Below are 13,027 nucleotides of genomic sequence, written 5' to 3' on the forward strand. Positions count from 1 at the left end.
AAGGGGAAAAGCTAATGGTTTTTCCACTAAAAACTGGTACTAGACAAGGCTGCCCACTTTCTCCACTCCTTTTCAATATAGTGCTGGAAGTCTTAGCCTATACAATTAGAAAAGAGAACAATATAAAAAGCATTCAAATAGGGTTAGAAGAGTTGAAAATCTCTTTACTTGCAAAAGACATAATGGTATAAATAGAGACCTAAAGGTATCCATGAAATACTTCTTGAAGTAATAAATGAGTACAGTAAAGCGGCAGGATACACAATCAACATCTAAAAATCTATACTTTTTCTATATATGAGCAATAAGCTGACTGAGGTAGAACTGAAGAAGCAATTCCTTTTGCCATAGCTACAAAATGTATAAATACCTAGGGATAAACCTAACCAAGGAAATAAAAGATTTTTACAAGGAAAATGACAGAATCTTTAAAATATATTGAAAAAGACACAAAAAAGAGAAAGAACATCTCATGTCCCTGGATTGAAAGAATTAATATAATCAAAATGGCAATTCTACCCAAATTAATCTACATATTTAATGCAATGCCAACCAAAGTACCAGAGACATTCTTCACAGATCTAGAAAAAGACAATTATAGAAATTGTCTGGAATCAGAAAAGATCTCATACTGCCAAAACAATTATGTGCAAGAAAAGTGGAGTGGGTGGATCTCACTCCATGACCCCAGAATTTACTATAAAGGTGTGATAATCAAAACACGTGTTATTGTCACAAAAACAGACTGGTGGACCAATGGAACAGAATAGGAAGCCCGGGGTGGGGAGGAAAAATGTATATATACATACAGTCAACTGATTTTTGACAAAGGGCATCAATCAATCAAGTAGGAAAAGGAAAACTTCTTTAGCAGATGGTGCTAGAATAACTGGGAATCCACCGCAAAAAGATGAAACTGGACCCCATCTTTCACTGTTAACAAAAAATCACCTCAAAATTGTGGGGACACATTTAAGACAGAGAATCTGAGGTGTGGGAACATGCTCTGAGCAAACACCACCTGCTCTTTGGGGGTTTGGCAGAACCTTGTAACTTGTCTTTCCCTGACCTTGGCTGCAGACAGAGCAAGGGTGGAAATTACTAGGGGCATTCCAGCAGACACATCTGATGGACTTCAAGAAACATCTTGACCCCAATTAGTAAAATCCAGTCCCTGCTCTCCATCTGAAAGGTTCTTTAGACTTCTCTGGGTGTGGTGGTACACTCCTTATGGAGAAGTTCTTTAGCTCCTTTCCCACACCTAACAGCTAGTTCTCTGCATTGGAAAAGAAGATGAGATTTTCTCTTGATGAGATTATCACCAAGGGATACACCTGGTCCTGGTATGACTAATCTCTTATAGATTTGTTAATTGCTTCTTATTGTCTGTAACCTGGCAACCAATCTATGAAGTATAATGAAACATACATGTGTAATGTCTCCTTGTACTATAAATAAAGACGTCCAGTTTGTCTGGGGGGGACAAGTTGCTTGGGCTACCTAGGCTCAGGCTGCCTGTGTCCATTTCTACTCTATCCCTTTGTCTCATTCTTTCCAGTTCCCCGTTCTTGGCAAGATGGAGGGCTTTCTCTTTCTCATCCTCTTTCTCTTCCTCACCAGCAGCCCCCTGATCATGATTCAGCCAGATGCAAGCCCTGGGGCAGATGCCTACAAAAATGAATCAAAGATCTAAACCTAAGACTTCAAACTATAAAACTACCAGTGGAAAACACTAGAGAAAACTCTGGGAGACTTTGGATAGGCAAAGACTTCTTAAATAACACCCCCCAAAACACAGGCAGTAATCCCAAAAGTAGACAAGTGGGATTACATCAGATTAAGAAGTTTCTTCACAGCAAAAGTCACCGTAATTAGTGTGAATTGACATCCCCCAGAATGGGAGAATAGTTTTGCAAACTATTGATAACTAGAATATGCCGGGAATTCAAGTGACTTACCTGAAAAAAAAAAAATCAACCCAATTAAAAGATGAGAAAATGAGCTGGACAAAAATTCTCTAAGGAAAATATATCAACAGCCAAAAAGCATATGAAAAAGATGATTAACATCTCTCATTATAAGGGAGATGCAGATTAAAACCAAAGTGAGATACCACCTAACCCCTGTCAGAAAAGTGAAGATTAAAAATACAAAAAATGATTAAGAGTTAGCAGAACCATGATTAAAGGGGAACTCTCCTATACTGTTGGTGGGAATGTAGATTGGTCCAGTCACTGTGGAAAACAATGTGGAGGTTCCTTAAAGACCTACAAATAGAAGTACCATGAGATCCAGCAGTTACACCCCTAGGTATCTACCCAAAGGACAGGAAAATGCTCAGTCAGATAAGTGCTTACACATCTATGTTTATTGCAGCATTATTCATGATCATGGAACCAGCCCAAACATCCACAAACAGATGAATGGATTAAAAAATAGTGACACATATACCCTATGGTATACTATTAGATCATAAAAAACAAGACCCTGGCATTTGATAGAAAGTGGTCAAATATGGAAGATTTATTGCAGAGTGAAGTAAGTCAGGTGATGAAAGAGAATCATTGTATGTCTTCACTTAACCTACACCGACTCTCTATACTCTATGCTAGAGACTGCAGAATTGAAGAACATAAAAGCATTGAAAATAGTTATGGAATTGGAGACAATAAGGAAGGAGGGTGGGAGAGAGGAAGAGGGTAGGGAAGGAAATTAGGAAGAAACATTGAGAGGCAAGGCATTTGTGGGACACAGAAATGGCTTATTACCTGTTGATGATAACACGTATAATATCCCCAATTGGACTAGTCTGAAAGGTATTTCTTGTCAGGTAAATTCACTTTACAAGCTAAATGATGTATAGTGATTGAATTTATAAAATAAATTATAAAAAGAAGAAATCAGAGCTAGTACTAAATTTTAGATTATATGAAACTTCAGCCTTATTTCATTGACCCACATCAACATTTCTAGAATAGTGAGAAATATTAAATAATGGTAGATAAAATGGTAGGTAGGTTCTCAGTTTTCATTTTAAAACTATAAACATGAAACAAATATTACACAGTATCATAGACTGAATTGCATCCTCCCAACATTTGTATATTGAAGCTTTAATTCCTTAGTGACTATATTCAAAGAGCCTTGAAAGATGTAATTAAGGTTTAATGAGACCATACTGATGGGGCCCTAATCTATGAACAGTATTCTTTTTAAAAAAGGAAGAAACACCAAAGACATGAACACACAGAGAAATGGCCATTTGAGGGGCCCAGTGAGAAGGCACCCATCTGCAAACCAAGGAGAAAGGCCTCAGGAAAAACCCAACTCACCAACACCTTGATCTTGACCTCTCATCTCCAGCACAATGAAATAAATCAATTTCTATTTTTTAAGCCTCCAAACCTGTCTTACTTTGTATGGGAGCACTAGCAATGAAGACACACAATCTCAAACATTTTTGTTATTACACGAGAGTTAGTGTATATGAAATGCTATGTTCTTCTAAAAATTTAGGACAACTAAATTTAGGACAACTCTAGGACAACTTTCTTCATCGCACTCTTTTTTTCATCTTTTTTATTTTTAAGAGGATTTAGTTTTTCTCTTGTATAAGTTTTATTCAGAAATCATGTTTAAATATTGACCTGAATCAAATTTACTGCGTTGCTACTACTAATGTATCTGTCCCATTGTTTTTGCAAGCTGTTTAGGTCCAAAGAACATATCTCCTTTTGTGTTCTCTCAATGTAGTATGCATTTTAAAGTGATCATTGGCAAAGTCTGTTGGGAAAATGATGACTTAGTGTACCTAAAATACAGTTACATTCTCAGCAAAATCTATGTACTGTAATAGTATGTGAACAAACAATTGACTAATAATGATGGTTAGATATGTCGTTTCCTTTCCCTCTCCTTGCTTCCCAATTGGCCTAGCTATATACTTTTTAAGTAACACCTGGGAGAAACAGTACATGGTTTCCACAGAGTCAAGTACCTATGCCTTTTATCAAATTATTTCATAATGCTTGTCTAGAATGCTTCAGAATGTATATTGACTATGATTTCACTCATACATTGCTTTAATCACAGATGACCCAGAGAACAGAAATTTATTTTAGTGGTCTAAAAATCTCTAAACCTTCCCACTTGTCAACTTACAGCAAGGATATTTCATTGTATTATATACACACATGGTGGATATAAATATCTGCATGATTATTTCCTTTTAGCAAGTATAATCCTCATGTACAAGGTCTACATATATTAATCTTTCAATATTGAATCAGTGATGTCACAATAGCCCTTAAAAAAAGAATTTCATGAGAACCAACTGATCTTAAATGGTTCAGAAATGTTTTTCTTAGCACAACTTTTCTACTCTCACACTTAGCTAGTAATATTTCGGGTTTTTTTTAGGCACCCATATGTGTATATGTGTTTATCTTCATGATGTAGGAGTAACAAATTCCCAAGAGGAACAGAAATATAGACAGATGCCAACTTTCAATCTGTATCCTACAATTTTGAGTATATTTATGTAAACTAAAAAAAAAAAAATTCACTTAAAATTGCTATTTACCTCCTACTACAACAGACAAAAAAAAGTAATAATATTCACATGATTAGTGATAACATAATGAAGGACCTAGCATTATGACACAATTTACAGATCAAAAAATGTGTTTAGTTATAAGTACATTGATCTGTATTGATTATGCCACACATACTTCTAATAAGATTTTTCCCTGCACTTCAGTCAGGAAAATAGAAATGGCATCTGAATTCCTATATAGCAATTTCAGAAAATGTTGAGACTTTCAGCATTTTTTAAAAAATTTTAATCAACCAATGGAAATCTACATCTTACCTAGTTACAGAAAAAGAGTGAGGAGAAAAAAATAGAGAGGCAAAGCATTAATGGGACGAAGAAATGGGGTATTATCTGTTGAAGATAACTTTATATTATTATCAACTGTACTGGTGAGAAGTGTACACATGTTGGAATATTCACTTTGCAAGCTAAATAACATGATTGAATGTATAAAAGAACTTTAAATAAAACTTTAAAAAAAAAAAAAAAAGAGTGAGGGGAACCAGCAGTTAGTGTAATGGCTATGTCGCTGGACTCCCACGTAGTCGATCGCGGTTCATGTCCCGGACCCAGTGGCTTAAAACTCACGCCGGCCGCGTGTGCGTGCATGCCCAATGTCCTGAGAGGAGAATGGAGAAGGGATTGTGGCGTGACCATCTCCCCTGCAGGGTGATCTCTTGCTTTCTGTCTCTAATGTCTCTCTCTGTCTGTCTGGCGAGTGCATGCGCCCTATAGTGAAAATCTCCCCCCACCCCTAAAAAAAGAGTGAGGTACTTAAATTATCCCTATTTTGAGGAAGGAACAGAATGACCAACTAGGAACTTTTATCATGACATCAACATTTCTTATAAGAAAGCTCCCGGGAGTTGCATACATAACTGTATTTGGAGCAGAGGATTAAGGTGAGATCAACAGAATATAATAGTAGAAATTTGGAAAGATTTTGGAGAACCAAGTTTTAAGTAGAGGGAATAAAAATAATAATAAAAATAGAAAGAGAGAGAAAGAGAGATCAGTTGTCCAAAATCAGAAAGGAGCCAGAAGACTAAAGCTTTCCACAACAGTGGAAGCTAGCTTCTAGCTCCCTGCTTCTACCTTGAACCCCAGTGCTTCCCATCTGTAGAAGAGTAATGAAAGGGTCACAGAACTCATCTTGGGGGTGGGTGGCTGCAGGATCTACTGACTCAGATAGAGAGCTGAACTCTGCTTCCTCAAATTCCACGTTCTGATTTGGGAACCAAATCAGAACATTTCCTCTGACTGACCAGCAAGGAATATGTGCCCACTCCTCTTCTTATTTCCCAGAACACCAAGCATAACACACTACCTTATCTGTTGCTTTATATAGAACAGTTTCTCTAAACTTTTTTTCTTTTCTTTTTCTTTTTTTTTTTTTTTGGAGAGATTTTCACTATAGGGCGCATGCGCTCACCAGACAGACAGAGAGAGACAGAGAGAGAAAGCGAGAAAGCACCCCCCAGGGGGGATGGTCACGCCGCAATCCCTTCTCCTCCATTCTCTCGGGATCTTGGGCACACACGCACACGCGCCCGGCGTGTGTTTTAAGCCACCGGGTCTGGGACACAAACTGCGGTCGACTACGTGGGCGTCCAGCAACATAGCCATTACGCTAACTGCTGGTTCCCTCTAAACTTTTTTAAATTGTATGTATAAGTAGAGGAGCAGGGAGGAACAGCTGACAAAGAGGAAAGAGCCAGGCACTGGACTTGACAGCTTCCTCTATCTCCAGGGATTATAGACAACTGGTTAACTAAACAGCTAGTCATGACCTGCATCATGACTTATGAACCAACGCCTACATTTTTCTTATGTGAAACCCATATAAGGCATAAGTCATTAAGTATTCCCTTAGATACCTCTCCTAGAGGAAGATCTTACTCCATACACTGGGTACACCCCATATACAGTCTGAAAACTCAGGCAACTACATTACCAGAAAACCATTTGTCATCAAATCAAGGGAACCCATGATCCCTGCAGGTATAAGACCAGTACACAACACTAACCTCACCTAGAACTCAAAATCACTTGCCTACAGGCTGCAGTAATCCCACTGGTGTCTGAAAATTCACCAAGTCTCCTATAAGTGAAGTCCATAATATATATATATATAATACACACTACCACTAAAACACTTAATCCTAGAAATTAGGAAGATGTAAGTACTCCATCAAATGCTGAAAACACTAAAGCAGAGATATAAGATAGAAGAAAAGATAAAAGAGAAATATCACTCACCTAAACAAACACACTAACTCCATACTAACAACATACAAAATGTGGGAAATCACAGCAATGCTGGAGATGGATTTTTTTAAATATTGATGATAACAAAATTCAGTGAGATACTAGACAACACGGAAAAATAATTTCAGGAGATGAAAAAAGCAGTTCTTGACATAAAAGATCCAATAGAGCAATAAACATCTTTAAAAAGAATCTAACAAAAATTCTGGAGATGAGGAAAACAATACAGGAATTGTTTTTTAAAAATCTGTAGAAATCATTAACAACAAGTTACCATGTAGAGGTAAGAATAACTTAACTTGAATATATAATCCTTGAAATAGTTCAAACTACCACAAAGAAAGAAAAAAGAACCATTAGAAATTTACTCATATGAATTATGTGACATGACTCAAAGGCCAAACATCCACATAATGTGTATCCCAGAAGGTGAAGAGACGGGAAATGTCATAAAAAGTTTTACAGTCAAAAAAATGTTTTTGCATTCACTAGAAAGAAACAGAGACAAAAAGAGAGTGAGAAAGTGAGACAGTATCTCCCATGGGAAATGTCACATTACAGTCTCTTCTCCATTTCTCTCTCCTTTTGAGATTGTGGACATGATCCACATACACATATCATGTTTCCAAAGTCACTGGGTCTGGAATTTGAACTGCAGGTTTGGCTGTGTAGGATTCAGCTGCCTTAACTGCCAGGCCATGCGCTGGCCCTCAAGATATATTAACTGAGAAATACCCAAATCTACAAAGAAATATAGACATCCAGATCCAGGAAATTCAAAGGATGTCACCTAGATTCAATATAAGAAGATCTTCTCCAAGGCACATTACAGTCAAAATGTCAGTGGTCAAAATAAAGACAATATCTTGAAAGTACTGTGTGTCATTTACCTGTGGAAGATACATACCCCCATCAGACTAACCTTAGACCTTGCAAAATCGTAAAGCTCACAAAGGATGACATATTTGAAATGACAAAAGCATAACGGTTTTAACCAAGAACACTATACTCAGAAAATCTTGCCTTGAAATTTGAATAATAAATAAAGTCATTCTCAAACAAACAAAATGAAGGAATTCACCAATATTAGACCAGCTCTTTAAGGGAGTACTGTACCTGGAAACAAAAGAAAGATATATAGCACCATTGAAGCACATAAAGCTGTAAAATTCACCCTAGAACAACTATACAAGAAAGAAAAATAAATGACTGAACCTTTCTACTACAGAAATCTACCAAATAGCAAACATAAACAGTAACTGAATAAAAAAGAAAATAAGTGAACCAGCAGTTGCCATAATGTCTATATTACCGGACTTCCATGGAGTAGATTGCAATTCAAGCACTGGACCTGGTGGCTTAAACTCACACCGGGCATGTGTGTGTGCATGCCCAAAATCCCAAGAGGAGAAAGGAGGAGCAGGGATTGTGGTATGGCCATGTGGCCATCCCCCCTGGGGGGTGATTTCTCACTTACTATCTCTCTCTCTCTCCCTCTCTCTCTCTCTGTCTTTCTGCTGAGTGCAGGCGCTCTATAGCAAGAAGGAAAGAAAATAAGTAAACGCATAACAAACAGAAAAAAAATAAATAGAATTATAAATGTATACATATCAAAAATAACATTGAATGTAAATGGATCAAACTTCCTGGTGAAAAGAAATAGACTGGCTGAATAGATAAACAGGAATTCTCTGTATCTACTTGCAAGAAATATGCCTCACTGGTAAAGACTGGGAGTAAGAGGTTAAAAAACATTTCATTCCAATGGAAAACAAAAGAAAAGGCAGGTTTGCCATCTCAATATCAGACAAAGTAGCGTTCAACATAAAATCCGTAAATGAAACAATTATCATTATATTATATTAAAAGGATAAATTCATCAAAAATATACAACTATTGCAGATATTCACATACCCAATGTTGGGGTTCCCAAATACATAAAACAAAGAATGTTAGACCTTCAGGACATACATTCTTTTTCTTTTTTCTAAGGTTTTTGCAAAAAGTTGAGTACTCACTGGAGAGAAACAGATACAGACTGTGAGAGGGAAAAGTGAGAAATCGCCCCTCAGAGTGGATGGCTAGACCACATCCCCTTCTCCTCCATGCTCTTCCTGGGATTTGGGGCATGTCCACACATGCATCTGGTAATTTTCAAGCCACCAGATCTGTGACTTAACTTCCTTTGACCACATGAGAGTCCACTGCCTTAACCACTATACCGCCTGCTGCCCTGAGACATAGATTTTAACACATTAATTGTTGAAGACTTAAACACCCCACTCTCACCTCTGGATATATCATCTAAATAAAATATAAACAAAGAGATATGAGTTAAATGATGCCATAATACAAATGGAACTGACAGATAGAACATCTCTTCTAAAAATTACATAACACAGTTTTTTTCAGAATACTATATTTTTGGCATGTGGAACATTTTCTAAGATTGACTAGATAACAGGGCTCAAAACAAGCCTGTACAAATAAAAGAACAGAAATTAAACCTAGCATCTTCTTCTACAAGATGGAATTAAACTTAAAATGACAACAAAAAGAACTCTTGAAAATGCACAAACACTTGGAAACTAAACAACATGTTTCTTAATAATTTTGAATCTACTGAAGAAATTAAATATGAAAATTTGAAATTTCTTGAAACAAAAAATAATAAAAATACAACATTCTAAAACACTGGGGATATGGCAAAGCCAGTACCGAGAGGGAAGTTTATAATACTTGGTAAGAAAAAAATAGCATGATTGCACACAAACATCCTAACAATGCCTCTAAAAGAGCTGGAAAACAAAAATGAGCTAAACCCAAAAGTGATAACAGAAAAGAAATAATAAATATCACAACAGAAATAAAATAGAGAACAAAAGAACAATTAAAAAATTAAAGAAACAAAAAGTGCTTCTTCAAGAGGATAACCAAAATTGATAAACTATTAGCTGGATTAGTCAAGAAAGAAGAGAGAGAAGATTCAGATAAACAAAATAAGAAATGAAACTTAAGACATTACAAGTATTACAGAAACACAAAAGTTTATTAGGGATTACTATGAATGAATATATACTAACAAACTGACAAACCTAGACGAGATGGACACATTGCTAGGCTCCTACAACATACCTACATAAAATAAGTAAGATGCAGAAATGTGTAAACAGTACAATAAGAAGTAATGAGATTGAATCAGTATTAAATAATCTCCAAAAAAAGAAAATTTCAGATCCAGACAACTTCACAATTGAATTCCACAAATCCTTTGAAGAGAATTAACACCAATTTTCATCAAATTAATCCTCATGAAGTTATTCAGTGAAGCCACCATCACCTCCATAATAAAAACAAAGATACAACCACAGAAAATGAAACTACAGATTAATATCCCTGATGAATATAGATGCAAAAATCTTTAATAAAATATTCACAAATTGAATTCAACAACACACCTAGACGATTATATTCCATAATCAACTAGAATTTATCCCCGCAATGAAAAGTTGGTTTAACATATGCAAAAAAATAAATGTAACACATCAAATTAACAGAAAGAAAGCCAAAAAAATCATATGACCATGTAAATTGATACAGAAAAAGCATTTGATAAAGTACATCGTTCTCATGGGTGGGGTTCATGAAAAATGTTTAATAGAAATAGAATGCATGTAAATAAGGGGGGGGAGGAAGAGGCTATGGGAGGGTGTATCACAACAGAAATCAAAAATATTTTAATACATATATATTTTTTTAAAAATCACTAAGCAGTAGCTTATGAATCACAGTGGAAGTATGATACCTGACCTGAGACAGTCTCTATGAAATACAAAATGACAAATTAAGCATGCTATTTTTCAACTCTGTATTGACTTTTCAAGCATTCAAGTATTAGAGACAGGAGACATCGAGAAGCCAACTGGCCGCCCAGTTTTTAATAGAGACCATAAATGGCAGTGCATCCTGGTCAGCCTTAGGGCTTAACTAGTTTTTCCCAGCAATGGTGAAAGACAAGGTTGCTGAGATAGGATCTGAGTACTATACAGGAAATGCCCCCTGCCTCTTTTCTTATGATCTCCTAACTGATGTTCCTCCCAAACGCCCTTTGATATCTACAGCTTGATAGTCCCAAACCACAGAACTGACTGATTGGTGTGAATTTCTTCCGTGCTTTAACATTACAATAGTCTTCCCTGCTTTTCATAGGGTTTGTTACTTCCTCCCTTAGCCATTATTATTTAAACTTACTGCTGAATTATCTCCAAATTATCTCGCTGGATTTCTATGTGTCATGGATCTATTTTCTTTAATTATTATGTGCCCTTTTTGCATTTAATCACTTAGTGGGTCACTCCAAATTGGGCAAAAGGATGTGTTGAGCATGAACTATCTAGCCTCTCAACCCTGGGACTCTCACTCCCTCCATTCACATGATGGTGGAGGAAAGCACCTAGAAACAAAAACTGGTTCTTTTTGTCGTATTTTGTCACTAGGAACATTACTTCTTGGGCGTACTTGATAGTCACGTGTGTGGTTGACTCAACTAGGTTAGTTAGTGTACTTTATCCTTAAAGTTATCAATGGCGTAAAAAGATTTTAGTCTAAACTGGGAGTGGTTTCTAATACAAACAAACAAAACTTTTGGGATATGCAAGGACCTTATTTTCTGCCTATATGCTGGGAAGCTCATGAAACTGCTCTTGAGGGATATACAGAAAGGAGGCTCAAGTAGACATGCAGGAGAGAGAGAGTGAGTTCGAGAGCAGTCCTGGCACAGAAGTGCTCCATATGTACCTGTTAAATGAATGCATGAACAAATGTGAGAGAGACTCCAAACAGCTTTTCAGACCCCGATTCCAATATCTTCCTAAGGTCTGCAAGGAACTCATTATATCCGTGTAACAATAGGCTTTCTATTTCAGCTGGGTCATTTATTTATTTATTTATTTTAGCCAAATGAGTAAAAAAGAAATATAGTTTGTTCCTATACACCAACTAAGGTCACACTCAGCTAAAGAAATCAATGTGGTAACATTTACAAATCCTTTTCAATTTCAAGTCCATACTACAGGCAATTTGCTTCTATGTAACTTTACAGATTAGCACTAAACATTCACAAACCTGGCTTTACCTATAGAGGAATTACACTGAGAAAATTACACACACACACACACAGAGAGAGAGAGAGAGAGAGAGGAGACTAATCTATATTACTTATGTATCCATTTGTTAGTCTTTTAAAACATAGAATTATATTGTGTAGATAGTGTGACAAGGAAGTCTTCCTCAAACTGAAGGTCTATAATATGGTCATAGAACTGGACTATTTTATCTCTAATTAAAGGTTTTAGTTCTATTATAAATACAAAATTCACCTTCCTGATATGTTCTTCATTATTTGTTTTTTATATTTTGTTTTTGGAGAGGTTTTTGCTATAGGTACATGATGTCGCTATGTCTTAGTCAATCTTTTTTTTTGGGGGGGGGTGAGGGAGAGGTTTTTTCCTTAGGGTGCATGCACTCAGCAGAAAGACAGAGAGAGCTAGAGAGACAGAAAGCAAGAAATCATCCCCCAAGGGGAATCGCCACGCCGCAATCCCTTCTCCTCCATTCTTCTCTCTGGATCCTGGGCATGCACACACACATGCCCTGCGGGAGTTTTATCCACTGGGTCCAGAACTCAAACCACGGTCGACTACATGGGAGTCCAGCAACATAGCCATTACACCATTTGCTGGTCCCATTCTTCATTATCATATAAGCCATATTGAGCATTGCATGACAGTCAGATAGTGATTCCCAATTAAGAGATTTCTGTTCCCCTCAGGGAGATGTTGGCAACATCTTGAGACATTTGTGTCATAATCTGGGAGATGGGGGCATCTAGGCACCCTAGTAAGCACAGGCCAGATTTAACTAAACATCCTACCATGCACAGGACAGCCAACAGACCCCAAAAATTTATTCCAAAATGTGACAGTGCTAAGACTGAGAAGCTTTGGTCTAAAGCCACCCATCATGAAGCCCTAGAATAGAGTTAAGCTAACACAATGTGCTATTTGTAAAATGAACAAAGACAGATTGGCTGGTAGCACCTTCACAAAGGGGTAGAGGTAAGATAGTCATTAGTCAAGAACTTAGAAGTAATACTTGTAAGTCTCA

The sequence above is a fragment of the Tupaia chinensis genome, unplaced genomic scaffold (assembly GCF_000334495.1).
Source record: "Tupaia chinensis unplaced genomic scaffold, TupChi_1.0 Scaffold000478_3, whole genome shotgun sequence".
NCBI classification, from domain to species: domain Eukaryota; kingdom Metazoa; phylum Chordata; class Mammalia; order Scandentia; family Tupaiidae; genus Tupaia; species Tupaia belangeri.